This window comes from Chrysochloris asiatica, unplaced genomic scaffold (assembly GCF_000296735.1).
Source record: "Chrysochloris asiatica unplaced genomic scaffold, ChrAsi1.0 scaffold00005, whole genome shotgun sequence".
Taxonomy (NCBI): Eukaryota; Metazoa; Chordata; class Mammalia; order Afrosoricida; family Chrysochloridae; genus Chrysochloris; species Chrysochloris asiatica.
The window spans coordinates 12,138,100-12,150,111 of record NW_006408523.1 but is presented as its reverse complement, the minus strand read 5'-3'; the positions used below and the strand labels follow the sequence as shown (position 1 = coordinate 12,150,111).

The 12,012-nt window shown below is 42.4% G+C and overlaps 1 pseudogene across 1 annotated transcript in view; it reads left to right on the top strand.

Annotated features, from left to right (window-relative positions):
* The first annotated feature begins 11,041 nt into the window (after positions 1–11,041).
* LOC102831014 overlaps positions 11,042–12,012 on the top strand; it is a 4,184-nt pseudogene continuing 3,213 nt past the window's right edge. Inside the window, exon 1 of the transcript XR_438672.1 lies at positions 11,042–12,005. The product of XR_438672.1 is annotated as a tropomodulin-2-like (transcript). The remainder of the gene's footprint in view (positions 12,006–12,012) is intronic.

Genomic DNA, 12,012 nt, shown 5'->3' with positions numbered 1-12,012 from the left:
GCTTCTCAGAAACCCTATACAAGTAACTTGAGTCAGAACCAACTCATAGCAACCTCTATAGGGTTTCTGAGGCTTAGGGATCTGTGCAGAAGCAGAAAGCCCATCTTTCTTCTGTGGAGTGACTGACAGGTTCAAACCAAGGACTCAATAGTTCACAGTCCAGTGCTTAATGTATAGAGCTACCATGCTCATATATATATATGGAGCTCTGGTAGCATAGTGGTTACAAATCGGGCTGCTATCCTCAGGGTAAGCTGTTTGAAACTACCAGCTGTTCCACGGGAGAAAGAGGAGGCTTTCTGCTCTGGTAAAGATTTACAGCCTCAGAAAGCCTGCACAGGGTCACTATGAGTCAGAAATGACTACACAGCACATCACAACAACAACATATATACATACAAACACACACGTATATATACATATATGTATGTTGTTGTTAAGTGTCAGGAAGTTGGTTCCGACTCTTAGCAACCCTGTATAGGTTTTCTAAGGAGTGGCAGGTGGATTTGAACTGCGAATGTTGTGGATATATATGGAGTCCTGTTCTGGGGCCAACTGCCATGTCTGACAATCAGCTATACTCCATGACCCACACGAAGAGATTAAACCTGAGTAGGAGCAATGGGAGATTAGTAATAAAAGAAAGACACAAGACCCAATTGAAATAAGTAAAATTAGACCAGGTGGGACACAGCATTCTGATGGAGATACTACAGCACAGACCAAGACAGCGAGTTTATTATATAAATATCTCAATGGAAGGTGCTGGGAGCAGGGAAAAGAATAACATCTGCTGTTATTGATGCATGCAGTAAGCGGGACTTTATCAAAAGAATGTAACTTGTGGTAGCTAGCTGGAACACTATTAGGGCAGCTAGAATGTTGTGCAGGCGGAGCCGAAGGTCAAGAAAAGACCTTGTAAGTTCCCTGTCTCCTGAGGTAGCCCTGAAAGTTCCTCAGGGGGAGGAGGGGTCTTGACTTGGATGCAGCCTGAATTTCTGGACCACAACTGTTCAGTTGCAATCCTTCGGTTAATCTACACCCAAGTTAGAGACCTTAGGCTCAGCTACTCCCAACAGTCCTGGTGTGGCTCTGTAGGATAATGCACTGGACTGCAGGGTCAGTTTGTGTATATATATACTCACACATACACACATATATACTAGGACAAGTTAAAAAAAATTGTATAGCTGCTAGATTCTAGTTCATACATGCATGTAGTTATTCTAAGTAAGATGTGTTTAAACATGTCTGGTCAGTGGATGGCTGCAGACAAGTTCTCTCGGTAATATACTTTCCTTATTTTGTTAAGGTACCTACAAAATAAAAAAGGTTCAATCAACATAGTGGCTACTGAGAGGATTCTGCTGGACTAGATAAATTTAAAGCAGAGAGGTCAGCTCAGAAGATTTGGAAATGGTTTTATAGTAACTTCATCTAGGTAATCTTGATAGATTTTCCTGAAGTCCTGAAGTCCTGAAGGATGATGATGGAGGAAAAGGCCAGAAAAGTTGCACCAAGGAATTTTTTTCATTACGACAGTGCAGCTGCTCATTCTACAAGAATTTTATTGGCAGACTTTACCCCATCCACTCTATAGCCCAGATCTTACCCCTTCAGACTTCTTTTAGTTCCCCAAACTCAAAAAACACTGGAAACAAACACAATTTAAGTCTCTTGTTGTTAAGTGCCTTGTGATTAGCAGTCCAGTGCTTATTCTACAATATCATACCAAGACTCTATGGATGTTAAAACTGGATTGCTCATCAGAAACTGTATATAGGGTTGCTATGAGTTGGAGTTGATTTATTTCAACCCTGTGTATTGAAGGGCACAAAACCCTTCAGAAAAGGATTGTTGTTGTTATGTGCCGTCATGTTGGGTTTGACTCATTGGGACCCTGTGTAGGGTTTCTAAGGAGCGCTGGTGAGTTTAAACTGTTGACCTTGTGGTTAGCAGTTCAGTGTTTATCCTACTACACAAACACCACCCTCAGAAGTGTATAGACATAGATGGAGGATATGTTGAGAAACATTAACTTTATGCTTCGATGTTTCAGAATAAATGCTTTTATGATGGGACCACTTTCTGTATCTCCAATATAGTCTACAGTTACTTAGGTCGCCATTCGAATGGAGTTTTCTTCCAAGTGGTTTTATGGATCAGAGTCAGCCATATTCCCAGATGTGGACTATGCATCCCCCAGAATCCAAATAGGCATTCCAAACATTGGGCATCCTGCTTAGTTTTGGGGATAGGCAGTGACAGCAACTTATTCTTGGTTACCTGTGGAATGTCATTGGTGGTCCCAGACCGTTATTCCCAAGAATTTCACTGTTTCGGCAGGGACCTGTCATTCTACTGGATTTATTAACTGGTCTCTGTTGATTATGTGGGCCACCACTGTTCTCAAATCTTCCCTAGCCTGTTGGTCTGTATTTGATATTAGCATAGTATCATCAATGTAATATATCCCTGCACTTTACATCTTCACCACATCCAAGTCTCTTCTAACTATACTATGACAGTAAGCCAGTGAGTTCAAATAACTCTGAGGCAACACACTGAGAATATATTTGGATCCTTCTCACATGAAAGCAAACTGTGGCTGGCTATTTTCTGAGACTGAGATGGATAAAAACGCATTTACAGGATCAGTCACTGAGTATCAGTCTTTTAGCTTGCTATATTTTCTGCGCTGTTGATACCATTTCTGGAACAGCTGAAGCCACAGGGGGCACTACTTTATTTAGGCCTTGGTAGTCTACTGTCAACCTCCATGAGCCATCTGTCTTTTTCAGACGCCATACAGGGAGTTGCCGACCCCCACACTCCCTCCTTTCACATGTGCAGAGCAGTTCATTATTTATGATGGCCCTTTTAGACAAATTTTTCCATTTTGTGATATATTGTAAGTCCTAGCATCTATATCTGTGATTGGAGTTCTGGTGTGGTGCTGTAGGATTGCTAATTATAAGGTTGGCAGTTCAAACCCATCAGCCGCTATGAATCAGAACTGACTTGATGGCACCTAACAGCAACAACATGTCTGTGATTATGGACCCATTTTGAAATGGTGGGTGCATCCTTAATCCATAGTCCCATTGTAATTTTTACTTCTTTTGGTTGTTGCATAGTCTTGCTGTTTAGTGGAAAATCGATTTTTTCTAAAGATGAACACCATATTATATCATTCTATTTACAGAAAGCCCATACAGGGTCACTATGAGTCAAACCAACTTGATGGCACTTAACAACAACACTAAGTTCTCCTTACAACGTGAGGTTGACAGAAAGTGGTAGAGTCTGGAAGTTAGTGAGTATTATAAATTGAATAATGTTCTCCTGGCAATATGTGTTGAAGTCCTGGCCTCTATACCTATGGATAAGATACTATTTGGAAATAGAGGGGTTGTCTTTTGTTAGGAGGTCATGCTAGAGTAGGGTAGACTGTAACCCCACTTACTTCAGAGGTATGTAAAGAGCAGAACAGACACAGACACACAGGGAAAAGACAGATGATGTCTTGTAAGTAATGCCAAAGAACACCAGAAAAAAACTGTGAAGGTTCACCAAGTCCCTCCTGGAGCTCCTGCTTGAAGGATTTCCCCTTGGGATCACATCCTGAATTCAGACTGTTACCCTCCTCTACTGTGAGAAAATAGATTGCTGTTCTTTAAAGCCACTCCCTTGTAGCAATTTTTTAATGGTAGCACTAGGTAACTGAAGGAACAGTGGTGGTGTAGTAGGTTAGCATTGGGTTGCTAAGTGCAATTTCAGCAGTTCAAATCCACCTGCCACTCTACAGAAGGAAGATGAGGTTTTCTGCTCCTGTAAAGATTTAACAGTTGGAATTGTCTAAACGGCACACAATAAACAGAGGTAACTAAAACAGAGGATGTGGAAGATCATGAAGCTGGAGAGTTGGGTAGAGGTCAGATCATGTAGAACTTTGTAGGTCATGCTAAGAACTCTGAATTTTATTCATAAATAAACATGAAGAAAATAACATAATCTAATTTTGTCTAACTTATGCTGTGGGGAGTCATGGGTACCAATGGATGGAAGGGTGTCTGTTTTTCTTTTAACTTTGTTGCTTTCTTACAAGGAGATGAAGACAAGCGATGATCACATAAGCTGCAAAGGCAGTATAATGTAAAAGGAAGGTTTTTTGTTTTATTTTGTTTTTAAGTGCCAACAAGTAGGTTCCGACCCGTAGTGACCCTGTATAGGATTTCTGAAGGTTAAGGGTTAGACAAATTTGACTCTACAAACACTTGCAAGCAATAGAGTCTCTTGGAGCTGTTGTTTTCTCATCTGCCAATGGGGAGGATGATAGTATGTATCTCACAGAGCTGCTCTGAGAGTTCAATTAAATGACGCATGTACTCCTGTTTAAGTGCTCTCTAGTATGTACCGACTCAGAGCAACACTGCGAAGGATTTCTAGGAGTGGCTGGTGGGTTTGAACCACAGACCTTGCAGTTAGCAGTTCAGTGCTTATCCTACAGCACCACACTGGGACTTCAATGTATGCATATGCTTCCCTAATGCCTGGCACATGGAAGAATTCAGTGAACATATGAACAAGATGGAGTCCTGGTGTGGCACTATGGGTAAATGTATTGGACAGGAAAATCGGTCTAAACAGCAAGGTCAGTGGTTCAAGCTCACCAGCTGCTCCTTGGAAACCCTATACAGGGTCGCGATGGGTCGGAACTGACTCAATGACACTAAACAACTGCAACAACATGAACAAGATAGAAGTTCACTGACTCCCAAACTGCTCAGAGTTTTTTTTTATTTAGTCTCTCCATCTTTGAAGAATATTGAGGAAAATGTTCACTGGGATCATGAAAACCACACACTTTATCAGGAGACAGATAAATTTGCTTCTGTTACTAATTTTCTGTGTGACTTTAGACAAATCAGTATCTCATTCTGAGATTCTTCCCATCTGTAAAATTCCCAGATCGTTTCTCAGGTTTATTATGAGGAAGGCTTTGTAAATGATCAACTGCTAATAAATGTCAGGTAATAATAGTATTCATAAGTGAAATTTGACCGCCTGTGTTCCTGGATTTGTTAATGAATGGAAAGAATCTGGGGCTGAAGCCAGGGACAGCATATCACCGTAAAGATGAATAGTGTTATGGAAACTACAGAGAACTTCTCATTGGAATTTGTTTCCTAAATACCATGGCTGGACAGCATTAGCATTCAAATTGTGCCAACAAGTCTTGAAAAATTAACTCTCCATTAAGCCATCATTTAACTGGCTCTGGTCTTTGGTAAACCTGAAATTACCTCTCAGAGGCTGGCTCAGGTGAAGCATTGGACATCATGAAGAGAGCTAGCTGGTTTCAGTCTTTGATGATCCAGAGCTCACTTCTCAGATCCTTGGTTTATCTTCCTGCAGAATAGAAATATACAGTAACCCTGCTTCCTCCCTGTGCTCCCACTGCTGAAAAAAAAAAAAAACAACTACAGCATCTAGGGAATCTAAGAAAAGTTTAAAAGATGATTAAAATTGTTTTAAGGGTTTTCTTTTATATGTAAAAATCATTGTGGTGGTGGTGGTTATATACCATGGAGTCGGTTCCAACTCATAGTCATCCTGCATGGGGTCTCTGAGGCTGTAAATCTTTAGGGGAGCAGAAAGCCTCACCTTTCTCCTGTGGAACAGCTGGTAGTTTCGAACTGCTGACTTTGAGGTTAGCAGCCCAATTCATAACCACTGTTATTGGAGAGTGTGATCTCTTAAGCAGAAGAAACTGAAATAAATGTTTTTGTATTTCAGAGATGTTGATCTCTCATTTGCAAAGAGACAGGATCAGAGTCAGACTGATTCCCTTTGATTCTTGGTTCTGCTTCTTTACCACTCACAATGTGTGCCTAAGCAGTTTACTTAACCTCTCTGTACCATCTGTAAAAACGGGGTGATAATGATAGTCTCCAGCTCTTAGGGTTGTTGTTAAAGCAAATGAATTGGCGTATATAGACGAGCTTAGAACAGTGTCTAATTCTCTATCACTGTGTTGGTTGCCTGCACAGTTCATTTATGTGTATTTATGATTGTCCTCCTTTTCCCACTGAACTTATTCAACTCAGACATTATGCCTATTATGTTGTTATTGTTGCTGTTCAGTGCTGGTGAATCGGTTCTGACTCACAGTGACCCTGTGTAGGCTTTTCAGGGAGCGGCTGATGAGCCTGAACCACTGACTTTGCAGTTCAAACCGACTTTGCAGTGTAACTTATTAACCCACTGAACCTTACCAGGACTCCTTGCTTGTAATAGAATCTGACTCAATTTTCTGATGTTTGACTACTGATCGTTTTAAATATACTTGAAGAGTTGTTGTTGTTGTTGTTAATTGCTGTCAAGTCCGTTCTGACCCATAGTGACCCTGTATAGGGTCTCCGAGGAGCAGCTGGTGAGTTTGAACTGCTGCCCTTGAGGTTCAAACTGACCTTGTGGTTGAGTGCGTATCCTGTCTCTAAATAAGTCATGTCAAGAGTGGGATGTTTCCAACATGATTAACATTGACCACAGGATAGGGAATTCATAAATATGAGGATGCTCTGGTAGCATAGTGGTTACGAATCGGGCTGCGAACCTTAAGGTCAGCGGTTCGAAACTACCAGCTGCTCCACGGGAGAAAGATGAGGCTTTCTACTCCCGTAAAGATTTACACCCTTGGAAACCCTATACCGGGTCTCTATGGGTCGGAACCGACTCGATGGCACTTAACAACAACAACAACAGCCTTATCATGGAGTCCTTGTGTGGTGCTGTAGGATAAGCACTTGATCATCAGGTCGGTTTGAACCACAAAGTCAGCAGTTCAAACTCACCACTTGCTCCTCAGAAACCCTATACAGGGTCGCTATGAGTCAGAAGTGACTCAAGAGCACATAACAACAACATAGCCTTTTTTTTTCTTTTAATGTTTACTGTGAATTCTGTGATAGTTTACATGGGAGAACATTAGCTTTACATTCATCCTATTGTATATCCTTTCATTGCCATGGTTACAATCCCCTCCATGCATCATCAACCAACCAAAGGGTATACCCTGCAAGCCTGCTCCCTGGTCGTCAGCACACAGCCCCTCTCCCTCTCTGGGTCTAGAGCCCCTACTGCTCCATCTCTCCATGTCATCGTCTCTGCCTCCATCTCTGGCATCACTGTTTCTCTGGGTAGGGTCCCGCTCTCGGCTCTTCTCCCTTGATGGTTCCAGGGACCTCTGCTCCTGGACTGCAAAGTCAACCACTCCCCTCCTTTTGCTACAAAAACTTTACATTTCCAACCCTCACAGTCAGTCCTGATAACAATTATTCACCATTGTACCACAAGAGGCCTATCACCATCTCCTTTCATCATGTCTACCCAGACAGATTGGATACTACTCACTGGAGATTCTACCTTCCTCCATGCCCTCTGGATCTAGGCTCCCTCTTGAAAGCTTGTAAGCCAGTTACTTCTTGCCTTTGTAGCCACCTCCCACCCCCATTTTGGTAGCCAATGTCCAAGTCGCCTCCCATCGCTGTCTATTCTGCATATGGAGGGGGACAACATAGCCTTTTAATAATCTCTGGAATAAAGGCTTTATGTTCAGAACCAGCCACATTGGCTCTTTTCTGAGGATGGGGTTGAATGAAGCAGAGAACTATAGGATTTTCTCAGAGGAAACAGCTTCCCTGTGGCAATCTTCAGATGCTGTAATGAAATCATTACACTGTCTTCAACGTAGCTGGATCCCCAGTAGGTGTGCTGTTGGACATGGAGAGTATTCACGTATCTCTTGTGCCTCATATCTGGGCAAGCAGATCAAAGCCAAGGTGTTATTCCTTCAGAACCCTACGCCCACTCCCTAACCACCATAAAATCCCTAAGTCAGTCTCCTTTTTCAGCTCCTTCAAGCCATTTTTTCGGACCTGCTGGGAGCTATGTTACTGTCCCCAGAAAGTCTTATTATATATACCCTATTGACTTGTGTAAGGAGCTCTGGTGGCGTAGTGGTTATGAATTGGGCTGTGAGCTGCAAGGTCAGCAGTACGAAACTACCAGCTGTTCCACGGGAGAAAGATGAGGTTTTCTGCTCCCATAAAGATTTACAGCCTCGGAAACCCTGTACAGGGTTGCCATGAGTCGGAACCAACTCCACGGCACATAACAACAACAACAACAACATTGACTTGTGTACGGGTGTGTAGGTATGACACTATCAGTTTTGATATCTGACCCCAATTTTCAGGGTGGGTCCATTCTGTTACTCTAGAATGGGTACAAAACCCTCACTGACTAGCTGCAGTCTACAGAACTTGCCACAGTCATCTTAACAATTTGTCATTGGTTTCCGAGACAAGAAAACATAGTCGTGTTGCAGAAAACTACCTGTGACTTGCAAAGACAAAGGTGTGATTTTACATTTCTTTTTTCTTTCTTTTTGACCAGTGCACAACCCCAGGAAATCTCCTGCTTTCCAGATGGTTGGAGACACTCAGAAGTTGTGAGCCCTGGGGAGAAGCTATGTACAATAACCCTACTAGGGCAGGCTCTGATCCATATCTGTAAAGTCGACCCTGGCCAGACCTCGGTCATCAGGAGAGGGGTTTGAATGGACACATCAGATAGAGAAAAAAGAAAGGAAAAGAGGTGGGTGATCTTTGTGGACCTGCCTGAGGCAGCATGGTGTTTTGAACTTTCTCAGGCAACTGTGAAGGCAAGAGGCTAGTAGATGGTGCAGCACACTGATTATTGGTGCAGAAAAAGCCATTGACTTTCATTTTTCTCTGTGTGGACTATTTTTTCTTTGCTTGTTTTTCTTTTTTTGCATCACACAACAGGAGACAACAACTGTAACCATACAGTCAAACCACAGCTGTACCCTTTACAACCCAACCAATTGGGCAAGAGCCAATACTAGCTGCTATGTGACTGAACAGTGACTACAACCAACAATGGCTAAATTCACATTCCATTTGCAAACAGGAACCAGACTAAAAGGTCTTTGATCACCAGTCCTATTCAATATTGGTTGGAAGTCTTAGCTAGAGCTATAGGACAAGAAAGGGAAATTAAAGGCATCCAAATTGGCAAAGAAGAGGGAAAACTCTCTCTATTTGCAGATGATAGGATCCTGTACATAGAAAATCCCAAAGACTCAGCAAGAAAAGTATTGAAACTCATTGGAAGATTCAGCAAACGTGTCAGGGCACAGATCAACATAGAGTCTAAAAAAATCAGCTGGATTCCTCTATACTAATGAAGTCATGTCTGGAGAGGAAATTAGGAAAACAATAGCATTTACAATAGTCACCCAAAGGATGAAATACTTAGGAATAAACCTAACTTGAGAAACAAAAGACCTATACAAAAAAAAAAAAAAAAAAGTATAAAACACTGCTACCAGAAACCAAAAGAGATTTACAAATATGAAAGAATATGCCATGCTCATGGGTAGGAAGACTTAACATTAGGAAAATGTCAACACGACCCAAAGCAATCTATAGACATAATGCAATTCCAATACAGATTCCAATGTCATTCTTTAAAGAGATGGGGAAAAAATGATCAAGAACCCTATATAGAAAGGTAAGAGACTTTGGATAAGCAAAGCACTGTTTAAGAGGAAGAACAAAATTGGAGACCCCTTACTCTCTGATCTCAAACTTACTAAGCAGCCACAGTGGTCAGAACTGTCTAGTACTGGTCCAGTGAAAGATACATAGATCAATGGAACAGAATTGAGACCCCAGAAGTAAACACATCCACATAAAGCCAAGTCATCATTGACAATGGTCCAAAACACATTAAATGGGGAAGAGACAGTCTCTCCAACAAATCGTGCTGGCTACACTGGAAATCAATTTGCAAAATAATGAAATAAGACCCATATCTCACACCATATACAAAAACAAACTCAATAAGGACTAAAGGCCTAAATGAAAAACTTAGAACTATAAAGACTGTCAATGAAAAAATATCAACTATTGCAAAAAGCACAAAGCAGTAGAAGACAAAACAGATGATTGGGACTTCCTAAAAATTAGAAATTTATGTGTATCAAAAGATTTCACCAAAAGGGAGCCCACAGATTGGGAAAACTTTTTTGCAATGATGTATCAGAAAAGGGCCTAATTTATAGAAAATTATACCTCTATAAGTAAAAGGCACACAATGCAATTTAAAAATGCGCACAGGAGATGAATAGACACTTCACAAAGAAGACATTCAGGCATCCAAAAGACATATGAAGAAATGTTCATGATCATTAGCCACTGGACATGTGCCATGGAGTTAGTTCTGACTCACAGTGACCCTGCATGTGATTTGTGAGGCTGTAAATCTTTATGGCAGCAGAAAGCCTCATCTTTCTTCCATGGATTGACTGGTAGTTTCGAACTCAAGCCTAGCAGCAGCCCCACAAATAACCACTACATATTACTATTGTTGTTGTTGTTATGTGCCATGGAGTCAGTTCCGACTCATAGTGACCCCTGTACAGGATTTCTGAGGCTGTAAATCTTTACGGGAGCAGAAAGCCTCATCTTTTCCCCCCGTAAAACATCTGGTAGTTTCAAACTGCTGTCCATGAGATTAGCAGACCGATTTGTAAGCACTACTGTACCAGAGCTCCTTATGTTACCATTGTTGTTGTTAAGTACTGTGGAGTTGGTTCTGACTCATAGCGACCCTGCACAGGGTTTCCAAGGCTGTAAATCTTTACAGGAGCCTTCACCTCCCACCCAATTCGCAGCACAAACTTCTCAAGAGAGCCCGCACAGCTGTTTCCAAAAGCGGAGGTTCTTCCTACCCTGCAGCGCAGTTATAGGGTCCCAACACATATTCCAGGAGAGACTATCTGCCAGGGCTGCGGAGCCCCAGAGCAGCGGAGACGCAGCAGGCGGATCCCGCCTCCGAGCTGCAGGCCAGGAGCTACCTGTTGATCCCCGCTCTAGCCTCCGGCACGGTGCCGCCCCTGTTAGCGCTGCCTCACTACCTCGCGACAGACAAACTGACAACCCGCACCGCCAGCTCCGGGATGAGCGCACCGATGGTATTCTGAAGTCTCAAGAAGCTAGCCCATTTAAATGCTCATAGCCCATGAGAGAGGCATCAAAGAAGCCATGGCACTCCCTTTTCAGAAAGAGCTGGAGAAATACAAGAACATTGATGAAGACGAGCTTCTTGGCAAACTGTCAGAAGAGGAACTGAAACAGTTGGAAAATGTTCTTGATGACCTAGATCCTGAGAGCTCACGGCCGAAAGACCAGACACAAAAAGCAGCCACCGGCCCATTTGACCGTGAGCACCTTCTCATGTACCTGGAGAAGGAGGCTCTAGAACAGAAAGACAGAGAAGACTTTGTGCCCTTCACTGGGGAAAAAAAGGGGAGAGTCTTTATCCCCAAAGAAAAGCCAGTAGAAACTCTCAAAGAAGAAAAAGTGACCCTCGACCCAGAACTGGAAGAAGCTTTGGCTAGCGCCTCCGACACTGAGCTCTATGATCTGCAGCTGTTCTTGGAGTACACAATTTGCTCAACAATCCCAAATTCGATGAAGAAATCAGCACTAAAAGTGGCAAAGGGCCTGTAAGAATGTGGTCAAAGTTGAAAAGGTCAAGCCAGTATTTGAGGAACCACCAATCCCACAAATGTGGAAGCAAGTCTGCAGCAGATGAAAACCAATGATCCTAGCCTGCAAGAAGTCTACCTCAACAACATTAAGAATATCCCAATTCCAACCCTGAAGGAATTTGCAAAGGCTCTGGAGACCAACACTCATGTAAAGAAGTTCAGTCTGGCTGCAACACGCAGCAATGATCCTGTGGCAATTGCTTTTGCAGATATGCTGAACGTAAACAAGACCTTGAAAAGTCTCAACATAGAATCCAACTTTACCACTGGAACTAGGATTCTGGCCCTGGTAGAGGCACTGAGAGAAAATGACACCTTGACAGAGATTAAGATCGACAACCAGAGACAGCAGTTGGGAACAGCCATTT